General features: G+C 42.4%; 1 long non-coding RNA gene across 1 annotated transcript; it reads left to right on the forward strand.

Annotated features, from left to right (window-relative positions):
• The first annotated feature begins 1,462 nt into the window (after nt 1-1,462).
• LOC102483777 (uncharacterized) lies at nt 1,463-12,781 on the forward strand. Its single transcript, XR_334956.1, has 4 exons — nt 1,463-1,661; nt 7,732-8,071; nt 8,196-8,305; nt 12,607-12,781. It is a non-coding gene; the product is annotated as an uncharacterized LOC102483777 (long non-coding RNA).
• Nucleotides 12,782-13,140: the final 359 nt, after the last annotated feature.

Genomic DNA, 13,140 nt, shown 5'->3' on the forward strand with positions numbered 1-13,140 from the left:
AGGGAGTCAGACACAGCCATGGCAGAGCCTTCATCTTACTGCACATTCTTCCCCAGCCTGTTCGTTCAAGTCTTCACATAAATATCGCCTGTTACAGAATCTTTCTCAGGCCATCTGGTGGTATGGTGGTTAGGGTGGCTGGATCCCACATGGTGGACACCCCAGTTCAAGCCCCAGCCCAGGCAACTTGAAAAACATGCCAGGCACGTGTGCTTATATGCCCAAAATCCTGAAAGGAGAGAGAGAGATGGAGAAGAGATTGTGGTGTGGCTACTCCCCATGAAGAGGTGAGGGCCCTCTGGCAAAAATAAAATAAGATAAAATGAAATGAAATTAAAGATGGGTCTCTCAGAACCAGCAGATGGCATAATGGCTATGTTGCTGGACTCCCATATAGTTGACCGCGGTTCCGCAGTTCAAGCCCCGGACCTGGAGGCTTAAAACTCACACTGGGCATGTGTGCACGTGTGCCCAAAATCCCAAGAGGAGAATAGAGGAGAAGGGATTGCGGCACGGCCGTTACCCTGGGGGTGGGGTATTATCTCTTGCTTTCTGTCTCTCTGTCTCTCCAGTAAGCTCACACTCCCTATAGCAAAACTCTCTCTCTAAAGACCAAACCGAACCAAAATGAAATGAGAGAATGTCCTCTAAGCCGCCCTTATAGTACCGCCCACTGCCGAATCTCCTCCCTCCGCCCTTATAGTACCGCCCACTGCCGAATCTCCTCCCTCTGCTCACTCTCGTCCATACGCACGCAGCAACACGTGCCGTGTTACATGTGTTAGCGTGGTTCTCTCCCCATCACTCATCAGAACATAAACTCCACCAGCACGTGGAAACCTGCCGTTGTAGCCCAGCACTGGGAACAGGACCCGGCACATAGCAGCTATAAAATTCGTATTTGCCCAGTGGTTGAATAAATGAGTTGCATAGATATGAAAGGAAGGCAAACCCCTCAGTGGGAATTGGTGAAAGGCCTCAAAAAGGCAAACAGAAAAATAAATAGCAGTGGCCGATAACACATATAAAAAGATAACCTAACTTAGTCAGAGAATTATAAATGAAGAATAACATCACCGTGCCACGTACGGCCTCCCCAGTGGACAGATATTCAAACACTGAATGAAACCGTTCTCAAACCATAGCGCACTAAGTGCCCGCTATCATTCAGTGCGGGCGGAAGTGATAATTCCTACAATCTCTTTAAAGGGAAATGTGGAAAAATTTATCAAAATCAAATGTGCCTACCATTCTGCCCAGCAATGATGAAGTGCCTGGTACTGGGCCGGCCCTCGCAGTGAAAGCAATAGAAAAGGCAGGATAGCTAGGCCTGCCTGCTCCGGGCAGGGCAGGCCACCGCGCAGGCCAGGCCGCCGGGAAGAGGAAGGGGAGGCCGTGGGGAGCCCCTGCCCTGCGTTTGGCACAGGTGGAACACGTAGGACAGATGGGTCAGAGTTGGGGGGAGGCCGAGGTGGCTGGAATTTGGGGGCAGAGCTTTGAAAAGGAGCTGTTACCCCGAGCAAGAGCGTCACACGTGCCTTGTGCGTGGGTGACCCCACCTCTGGCTGGGGTGAAGTAGCTCATGAAAGGAATGGAGCTGAAGAAGCCGGTAAAGGACCCCAAGATGCGAGCGCAAGATCCTCAAACGTACAGAAACGGCGGTAGGAGACAACCTGGGATCCCCAGGGCATGGCAGACATCCTATACGGGGCGTTTCTTAGTGGAAAGACTAAACTAATCCGGGTGTAAAAATAAGACTTGAACAAATCAAGTTGATCTGCAAGTATTAGTAATTTGTACCCCTCTCTGAACAAAATACATATTTTTAGAAGGCACAAAAATTCAGATTTTCAGTCATATTCCATTTACAATCAGCAGTATCCAATAAAAAGTTACTAAGTGTCCCAAAGCAGGAAAATGTGACCTAAACCATAAGAAAAACATAATAGAATTAGGATGAAAAACAACAGAGATGATGGAATTAGCAGAAATGGTCTTGAAATGGCTTTTATAATACGTTCAAGGATTTGAAGAAAAATATGAATATAATAAAGAGATAAATCATCTTTTAAAAATTAAGTGAAATGTCCACGACCAAAATACACACTTTAAATAAAAAAAAAATCCACTGAACAGACTTAACATCCTATTTGCAACTGCCAGAGAAATCTATTCATAACGTGCGACAGAAGCCGTTTAAAGCACGTGACCAAGAGGTGTAGGGAGGCTGAGGAGGACCACGGGTGAGACCTCGGGGACCTGGCAAGCAATACTAAACGGTCTTAAACCGTGCAACGCAAGTCCCAGAATGGTTGGCCAGGAAAAATATTTGAAGAAATTATGGTTACAAACTCACCAAATTTGATGAAAAATATAAATCACAGACCCAAGAAACACAAGAAATCCAAAGTAGGATGAAGTTGCACAAATGTGCACAAGCACCCTCACACTCACGCACATACTCATGCACACTCACACATGCACTCACACACACACACACACATACACACACATGCACTCACACACATACACACACTCACACACACACAATGCACTCACACACATACACACACTCACACACATACACAATGCACTCACACACATACACACACTCACACACACATGTACTCTCACACGTGCACAGTCACACACATGTACACACATGCACTCACACACATACACACATGCACTCACACACATGTACTCACACATGTACACAGTCACACACATGTACACACATGCACCCACACACATACACACATGTACTCACACACATGTACTCACACATATACACAGTCACACACATGTACACACAGGCACTCACACACAGATGCACTCACACACACACACTCACACACACACTCACACACACACACTCACACATACACGCATGCACTCACACACATACACACTCACACATACACACATGCACTCACACACAGATGCACTCACACATACACACATGCCATACACACTCACACATACACACATGCACTCATACATGTACACAGTCACATACATGTACACACATGCACTCACACACATACACACACATGCACTCACACACACACACTCGCACACACACACACAGCACTAAGGTACATCGATGAGATTTCTGAAAACCAGAGATAGAAAATCTGAACTCCAGCAGGCATTTTTAAAAATATGGACAAGCCAATTCTAAAATTTGAAGCAGTTTAGAAAAAGAATGAATTTAGAAGACACACCACCCAGCTTTAAGGATTATTTTCAGGATATATAAGCAAGACAGTGCTGTATTGACCAAAGGATGCACATCGAGATCAATGGAGTCCAGAAATAAACCCACACATAGTTGGTCAATTAATTTTCAACACAGGTGCAATGCCAATTCAATTGAAAAAGAATAGTCTTTTGAAAAATAGTGCTCAACAATTGAATATCCACATGGGAAAAAAAATTGTGTTCAATACTTCACAGCATATACTGAAATGAACTGAAAATAATTTAAATATAAAAGTTATAGCTAAACTTATAGAACCTCTAGAAGAAACCATAAGAGAAAAATCTCCTCTTAGATGATTCGTCGTTTTTTTTTCTTTTATTCTTTGTTTATTTTTTTTTAATAACTTGTTTAATTGCCACATGGTATGTGGTTTCACCAGAGAGGCAGACAGGCAGAAAGAGGAGGAAGGGAGAAAGCATTTTCCCACATGGCATGGTCTTGCTGCAATCTCTTTTCCATTTCTCCGTTCTATCAGGGTTTTGAGGCTAGAATTCAAACCATGACCAGCCATGCGGGATCCAATTCTCTTAACAATGAGGCTACAGGCCAGCCCAGAAGCAGAGTCTTTAGTAAAGAGATGAAAATTAGAGACCATTGATAAAAATGTTGATAAGTTGGTCTGCACCAAAGTTAACAACTTTTGCTTTTAAAGGACATTAAGAAGATAAAGTACTAAAGGACATAGGGAAAAGTACAGTTTGGAGAACTCCCGGTCAGTTTTATCTGAAGTAAAACATACGCCCACCCTATAAGCCAGCTATGTTACTCCTCATTATCTATGCCAAATAAAGGAAATTATCTGTATCCAAAAAGACATATACACAAATGTACATAACAGCTTTCCCATCAAGACATATACACAAATGTACATAACAGCTTTTTTATAATAGCCCCAGACTGGAAACAACTGTCCACCACAGGCAAATTCATGAACAGACTCAAGATAGACTCAAACCAGAGCAAACTAGTGATCCATTCAACAGCGCGAGTGACTCCAGCGACGAAGACCTGGTATCAGAAAAAGACCCAGCTCAGGAGACTGCTGTGTGACACTGCGGGGATGTACTGCTAGATCTGATAACGTGATCTGTATCAGCAGAAAGCAGGTCAGGGTCGTCTGGGGCGCATCTGGGGAAGGGCAGACTGCAAAAGGAGCAGAGGGAGCTTGGCTGGGTGAAGATCACAACTGACCGTGGTGTGCTCACCTGGTGTGAACATTCACTGCACTCAGAGAACTAGGGACCAGCAGTTAGTGTAATGGCTATGTCGCTGGACTCCCATGTAGTTGACCGCAGTTCGAGTCCCAGACCCAGTGGCTTAAAACTCACGCTGGGCATGAGTGCATGTGTGCCCAAGACCCCGAGAACAGAATGGAGGAGAAGGGATTGTGGCATGGCCATCCCCCCTGGGGGTGATTTCTCGCTTTCTGTCTCTGTCTCTCTCTCTGTCTGTCTGGCGAGTGCTTATGCCCTATAGCGAAAAACTCTTAAAAAAAAAAACAACTCAGAGAATTGTACCTTTAAAAACATGCATTTGATAGTATTAAAATTGGATCTCAGTAAAATTGACTTGAAAAGGAAAACAAAAAGATCTGACCGAATGATCTGCCTTACTCCTAGTACAGTATCAATAGTGTTATCCACACATGAAGAGCTGTGCCGCGTGTGTGAAGCCCCTGCACACACCTTGTCGGAGCTGAAAGAAGGAATGAAACTTTTCTCCAGATAATTGTTTGTCAAATACACATTCATGTACCATTGCATCGAAATACAAATAGCATTTTAGGATTCTCAAAAATGAAAGATGGAGGCAACATGAGAAACTAGCCACTGGTCACCAGTGAGAGCCCCATTCCAGCTCCTCTGTCCCAAAACAGGGAAATGTCCTGCCCTCCGTAGCACTTAGCAGTCACAGACATATGCGTAGAAAGTGTGCAAAAGCATGTTTAAGAACAGGTTAACTAGGGACCAGCAGATGGCATAAAGGTTATGTCTCTGGACTCTCATGCAGGTGACCACAGTTCAAGTCCTAGATCCAGTGGCTTAAAACTCACACTGGGTGTGTGTGCATGCATGCCTAAAATCCTGAGAGGAGAATGGAGAAAAGACTGTGGTGTGGCCATTGCCCCTGGAGAGGAGATTTCTCACTTTTTGTCTCTCTGTCTCCTCTCTCTGGTGGGCACATTTGTCCTATAGCAAAAATCTCTCAAAAAAAAAAAAAAAGAGGTTAATTTTTTGCAGCAAAAAATAAGGTAAACTTAAATGACTAATGTTAAGAATGTGTTAAATAAAGCATAACTTGTCTACATACCGAGGAGAGAAGAAAGAGAAGGAAGGGGGAAGGGATGCTGGCAGAAATGATAAAATTGGCAAATGTGTATTACGTTACTGGGATTCGAAGACAAAGACTGAAAATCATAATACCAACATCGGATGAATTTAAAAATTCTTTAGGGGCCAGTTGCTAGTGCTGCAGTGAAACATTCGCTCAAGGGAAGGTTCCTAGTTCAAGCCTGGAACCCTCCCTGAGCACAGCAGGCACAAGCGTGCCTGCGATCCCAGAAGCCATGGCTGGGCGTGGACCTAGGTATCAGGACCTGCTAGGGTACTGTGTCCGTCCGCCTGTTTGTCTCTCTCTTGCTCATGGAAGAAATAAATAAATACACTTCGAAAATAATAATACAAACTCTTTTAAGCAGTTGTTTCTTAAAGAAGAATGCATATGATTACACAGTAGGATGGGATTTATGATACGCAAGTGAAACTAGCATTATTAAGGGAGAGAGAGTTTATAAATAATGAAAAGAAAAAAAAACAAATGAAATAATTTTTTCTATTCTGCCAGCCATGATTATTTTTGAAGAAAAATAAACATTGAGAAAGATGTAGAAAATCCACTAATGAGCTACAGTAAGGGAAATTTTGGTTATAATAGATGAAGCCGTTGTGTCTAATAATGTTTTATTATACAATAACGTAAAGTACATTAAAGAATACAAAAGTGTTAGCATTCACATTGTGTTCAAATCATATACAATTAAAGGGGCCACTTATGTTGGAAAGCCTTCAAAGTCAATTCTTGGAAAAAGTTCAGTTTCCAGTGACATGCACAGTGCAGTGGATGGAGGCCGGGTTATGGTTGATAGGCAGTTTATGTATAGGCCAACTTAAAAAGAGGAGTAACAGATGTTTTAGCCATTCATTGCATTAGGCATAGCAGCAATTGGTCCCCAGAATCATTGTGAAAGAGTTCACAAAATGATAAATGTTATTAGGGTTATTAATACACTGGCAGGCAACTCCGTGAGTAACAGGTTTTCTTATTAATTGTGTAGATGTTAAAATGGAGTTGACGCATTATACTCTGCCTGTCACATTTAGAAGCTCTCCTAAATTTTTTAAAAATAAATTTGATGCTATGTAGCTTTTTTACTCAATTGGTTAAGATTTTTAGATCAAATGGATAATTATGAAATAATGACATATCTTTAAGATACTATATGTTAGGACCAGCAGTTAGCGTAATGGCTATGTTGCTGGACTCCCATGTAGTCGATGGCGGTTTGTGTCCCGGACCCGGTGGCTTAAAACTCACACCGGGTGCATGTGCATGTGCATGCATACCCAAAATCCCAATAGGAGAATGGAGGAGAAGGGATTGCGGTGTGGTCATCCCCCCTGGGGGGGTGATTTCTTGCTTTCTGTCTCTCTATCTCTCTCTGTCTTTCTGGCAAGCACACACACCCTATAGCAAAAACCTCTTAAAAAATAAATAAAAATAAAAAGAGTAGACTGAGCTAAAAACTGACTGAGCCAAAGCTTAGCTTAACGGACTATTTCATAGCTGTTCTCAAGCAGAGTTCACTTCTCCATGTTCACTTCTTCGAAAAGAAGCTGAATGAGTCATGATAGCATTTATTGGGTTGTTGGGGAAGTCACGTTGCATTTTTGCATAGAAAAGCATAGAAATACGTGAAATGACTTTCCTGACAGCCCAGTAGTTGCTCAGGGACGGGCGTGAATTGAGGCAGCTTCATAGCCTCTTCTTGGTAGCTCAGTCTTCTCACCTGATAAATGGAAGTTACAGTGATGCATAACTTAGAAGTACATTTGGAAGGTTAAATAGTGTTCAGTACTTACTGAACACTTGGAACTGTTCCAGGCATGTGGTGTCGTCTATAATTACAAATATCTTGTAAGGCTGCATAGCAGCGTTACGAGGGACCACAGGGACAACTCACTGACTGTTGCCACAGCTCACTAGGAGGTCTGAGCTGGAACACTGATTCAACCGAAGGCCACCCTCTGCCACCCTGATCCCTCAGCTCAGCTAAGAATGACAACCCACCCAAGAATTCTGTGAATTCCTCTGAGGCGGATATGCTGTCTCCCTTTCAAAAACTTTATGTTTTCTGGTCACGTGACTAAAAACACATGTTCTGGTGATTTTTTTAACCCTGCCACTAGGTAATATTCTGCAGGAGCGCCTTATCCTGTGTGCGCTCTGAACTTGTGCTCTCCAACCTCAAGTTCCTCAATCCTGTGTGACATAATCCATTTACAACCCTCCCTGCCCAAGAGGAGAGAAATACAGGCACGAAATGGATCCTGGCCGTGGTTAACGACTCTGTGTGGGGGGCCTGCGGTGGAGGAAATTTCCATGAAACATTTGGCCCCTCGTCCTCATGCTTCTGGAACATCACTAAATGCAGAGTCATTGAGCACCTGAGCCGCGCCGTTCCACCAGGAGCAGTAAAAGAGAGCATTTCACAGACGGGCCGGGAACGTTTTCTTTCAGCTCTCAGAGGTAAGTTCTGCTGTTGATATTTGGTTTAAGTCCTGCACATTTTAATATTGGATTCTTTGTGAGGAGTTAAATGTAGACTGTATTTGGATCAACACAGAAAAATTACAAGCAGACTTTTTTTAAGGTCTACTCTGAAAGCTGACATTCAGTGAGAAATTTGGAACAAGCAGCAGAGAGGGCGAATGCACCAGGGAACGCGAAGTCCAGCCCAGTCTGCTACGCGCCGGGCAGCAGGTAACGTGCGCCTCCTCTCACTGTTCGGCTTTTAAACTATCCCCAGTAGGAACGTACTACCTTTGTAACTTCAGGTGACCTCCGTACTTGTTCTCGCTGTCACTGTCGTCTAGTTACTGCCGTCTCCATCACATTGATGCAGTAGATGGCAGCTCGCTCAGACACACTTGGCAAGCTCGCCTACCATCGGCTCCCACGATCACCAATTTATTAATTGTTGGTGGTTTTCAAGGCAACAGCTCCAGTCTGAACTCCTTCCTGATGTCCAACAGCCTGTTGGGCATCTCCACTTGTGTATCCTACTAATAATTCAAACTTCAGATAGACTGGGGCCAGCCGATGGCGTACTGGTTATGTCATTGGACTCCCATATGCTGTACCAGGGTTCAAGTCCCAGACCTGGAAGCTTGAAAGTCACGCTGAGCAAATGTGCATGCTTGCCCAAAATTCTGAGAGGAGAATGGAGAAGAAGGGATTGCGGCATGGCCATCCCCCATGGGGGCGGGGAGGGTGACTTCTCACTTTTGTGTCTCTCTGGCTAGCACACACATCCTATAGCAAAAATATCTCTTAAAAAAAAATAAAAAACTTCAACTATACGAAAGTGAATTCAGCAATAGAAGCTAGATTAATAAAGAACCCTACATTAACACCTCCAGATGTTAAACTAAATATCAACAGCAGCAGAATTCATGTCTAAGGATGAAAACGGATACTCAAGCTGGGTGGGTCTGGGTCAACTTAAAAAGCAAAATGATTAAAGATAGTAATGCATTACTTAACCTGAAAAATAAAAATACAGGGGTTTATAATTATAGTAAGTAGATAAATACACACGGGAGAGATCATGGGTGGATGACAAACCCTAGAGGAGTGAAGGACAGTAAATGAAGAACTTCCACCATGCGTGTGGTCACAAAGCATCTCTGTATAACTGCCTGGAGGCTGCAGAGCCTAAACAGTAACTACCTGGGGACACAAGACAATTCCTCGATGAGGGGTCAGGATTCACATCGACGAGAAGTCATGTGCGTGCCTGCATGAAGTTCCCTGAGAAGGGTATGTCTCACTTATATAATATTAAGCTTTACTATAGGGGTCAACAGGTAGCTTGGTGGTTAGGGTGCTGGACTCCCTCCCACATGACTGACTATAGTTTGAGTCCTGGACCTGGAAGCTTGCTTTCTCACTTTCCCTCGCTCTCTCTCTCTCTGGCCTAATTAAAATAATAATAATAGTAGATAAAATAAAATAATTATTTAAAAGAAAGACCTAGGATACATAATCTTCATCTAATTTTTTAAAAAAATAAGACAAAAATAATACAATTCTAAATGTAAAACATTCTATTTTTAAAAGGATGCTATACTCTCTTTTTTTATTTATTTAAGAGAGATTTTTGCTATAGGGTGTGCACACTTGCCAGAGAAACAGAGAGACAGAAAGTGAGAAATCACCCCCTAGAGGGATGGTCATGCTGCGATCCCTTCTCCTCCATTCTCCTCTTGGGATTTTGGATTAACATACACATGAGCCTGGCATGAGTTTTAAGCTGCCGGGTCTGAGACTCAAACCATGGCTGACTATATGGGGGCCCAGGGATGTAATCTTTACATCATCCACTGGTCCCTCTTTTCAAGTTTATTTATTGAGTTGTCGGAAAAGTCATGATGCATTTTTGCATAGAAAAACAACATCATGACTTTCCTGACCACCTAGTATTTATTTCTCCTTCTGTGAGAAAACCCTCCAGCAGGGTCTTCTCATAGCAGTTTACCCCTAGCCCCAGCCAGCCAGGAGGGCGGGCATGCATGTGCATACCCAGCATGCACTGGGAGACCTCATGATGCCATCTTGGGATCTGTAACAAGGAGTGGTCACGTAGGCATGTCATGGCCAGTATGACCTCAACAGTGGTGGCATGAACATCTTCTATTTATGCCTTTACAGGGACGGGGTGGGACCTCCCTTTGCCTCTCTGTTCCCTCCTACTGGCTAATGCAGATGCAGGGGGGAGTGCTCATCTTGGACTGTGAGACAGGAAAAAGTCTATGTTTAACAAGGCAGGTTAACAAGGCAGAGTGGGCTCGAGCCTTTAACGACCTAGCTGAGGAGGGTTACCATAGAGCTGAGACTTTTATATGACTGGTTAATAAATTTCCTTCGGGTGTAAGCTAATGTTCAGTGCAGGTCTTTGTCATATCAGTGGAATGATAGGCTAACAGACGCAAGATGTGCCAGGCACTATTATTTAAATATGCTCCTACCTCCAAAGGAGGCCTATTGGAGAGGATCCTGCTTTGGATCACTTGTCTCCCTTTGGGTTAATTAACTAAAACAATAGAATTTTTTAAAAAGATGTATGGTCTAGGCCACACGCATTTTATTTTTTGTTTGTTTGTTTGAGATTTTTGCTATAGGGCACGTGTGCTTGCTGGAGAGACAGGGAGACAGGGAGACAGAAAGTGAGAAATCACTCCCCTGAGGGGATGGCCATGCTACAATCCCTTGTCTTCCATTTTCCTCTTGGTATTTTGGGTGTACACGCACATGTTCCTGGCATGAGTTTCAATCCACAGGGTTCAGGACTCGAACTGTGGTCAGCCAAGTAGGAGTCCAACACCTTAACCACCATGCCACCTGCTGGCCTCCACACCCATTTCTGTGACCAAATCAGTGTAATATTGACTGGTAGTCCTAGCAGTCATACTAGATGGGAGAAAAGCCATTTCACTATCCATGAAAAGGATAGTGCTGAACAGTCAAAAACAAGAGATATTTTCTAGAGATCAGAAAATGTAAATGAGAACCTTTAGTAACAGTGTATTTTCACATATTTTAAAACACATGTATAGAAAGAGTAACAAAGTTTTTCTAATTAGAAAAGGAGTCTAACTCCCAACCAGTGTTATCAAAACCAAGAATACAGCAAGTCTTGAAATATAGAAAATCTCAAGAGACTATGGAGCATGCTCTCCCCTCTGAAATGGTGCCTCTCATCACTGTGCAGGACTGGTGAGATGAGGCTCCAGCGATCTACTCTTTGACTTTGATTCTTTTCCAAACAGCTGGTCCTGTTTTAGCAGGAGATTTTAAAGATCATGGACTTCAAATTGGAGATGAAGATTCTAAATCCTCACTGCCCCACTACTAAGTTTTACCCTCTTGATGATTACAAGTGTAAGAACAGAAGAAGGGATTTACACCCAGAAGAGGAGTAAACTTACACCCAAATGCATCTGAGGGCCCCATGGCTTCCATGGGTTTGTTCACCAACTGCCCCATCAGTACAACACCATGGAAGAGTTATATCCACCCAATGCCATATGCTTAGCATGACACTTAGCATAAAAGGAGTGTTTTTCATTCCCTTATTTGTAAACTTTTCTGTAGTTCTTCATCTTCCTTTTGCTTCTTCCCAAAGACTGACCACTTTGCTCTGTGTGACATTATCCATTCCCTTTTACTTGATATCTGGACTCATAAAATCATCTCTCCTGGATCCTTGTAAAGATGGCTTCAAGCTTCCTTTTCAGCGATACGTTCCAGGTCTACACTGGTCAATGCCTTTTGGAGTTTGCATTAGTTACCAGAACTCTAAACAAGTAAACCGTTTCTGTAAGAGCCTCTCTCACAAGCTCTTTACTTTCTTCTTTACTGTTGTCTTAGTCTTTCAGACATAACTCATATTTTTTATCATCATATAAAAGAGTAAAAGGGAAAATAAACCCTGACTCAGCTCCATCATTCAAAATTCACTTGGTTTCTGATTTACTTACCCAATCATGGTCCCTTCCCACAAAAGTTATCAATGTTATTTGTCAATGTCTACAAGGCTTTTCCATCCTTCAGGATAAATTTCTCAAAGGAATCTTCTGAAGAATGGGAAATGTGGCTTTGCCAAAAGTAAATTATGTTGAATAGGAAAAAGTTTGAAATGGGTTCCAAACTTTGAACCCATGTTTTTTGAGTGAGTTGTATACATAGCATAATGTTCTCCAAATTCTAGTTGCCATTATTGTTCATTTATCAGATACGTGATACCAAATAACATGTTTGTTTCCATTTTCCCCCTTGGCTTAAGGTCTTTCTCACAAGAAGGTTAAGTTCCTCCCACAAATAATCACAGGGTGTGTCATTTGCAATTTCCACCTTTTCCTTGAGTTCAGGAGCTGAAACTCACTAGGTTTTGATATACTTTATTTTAGCAATAAGATAAGCAAATCTATCCAAAAAAAAGGATCCATGATAATTTCTTTTGGAGTGCAACATAATAATCAAGATTTTTTATTTTTTTAAAGGATGGTGGAGTAGCCATTCCAGATCTGGCGGTAAGAAATCTCTTAATTGCCGAAACATGACTGCCTTGTACAAGAGGACTTTTGACAGACACTTAAACCAACCCAAACCTATTGTTACAAAGGAAAGAATGTGGGCTAAGATCAACAGACAGATTTCTAAATCTAGAGTTTTTTCCCCCCAAATATAAAGCTCAGAATTAGTGTTTTTCATCTTTTAACTTCCCATCATTTAAACACTTCTAAGTATGCCTTGGCTGAAAATGTAATGCTGACCTTAATTCTAAAGTTGGAAGTCAGAACAAAAGTCACTTGGTTTTTCCAGTTCTTTGATTTATTTGTTCATGTTTATTTGTTTTGTCAACAGAAATAAAATTTTACTTTTCTATATATCCAAAGATAAGCTCCGTATTGAGCAACACATAAAAATTTGAGCCCAGATGGATATCTAGCTTAGTCTCTGAATTGTAGTATGAAAATGAGAAGAAATCACAGCCCCGAGAAATATTCTAATCATGAATGCCCACTATACTGACT

This window comes from Tupaia chinensis, unplaced genomic scaffold, assembly GCF_000334495.1.
Source record: "Tupaia chinensis unplaced genomic scaffold, TupChi_1.0 Scaffold000315_1, whole genome shotgun sequence".
NCBI classification, from domain to species: Eukaryota; Metazoa; Chordata; class Mammalia; order Scandentia; family Tupaiidae; genus Tupaia; species Tupaia belangeri.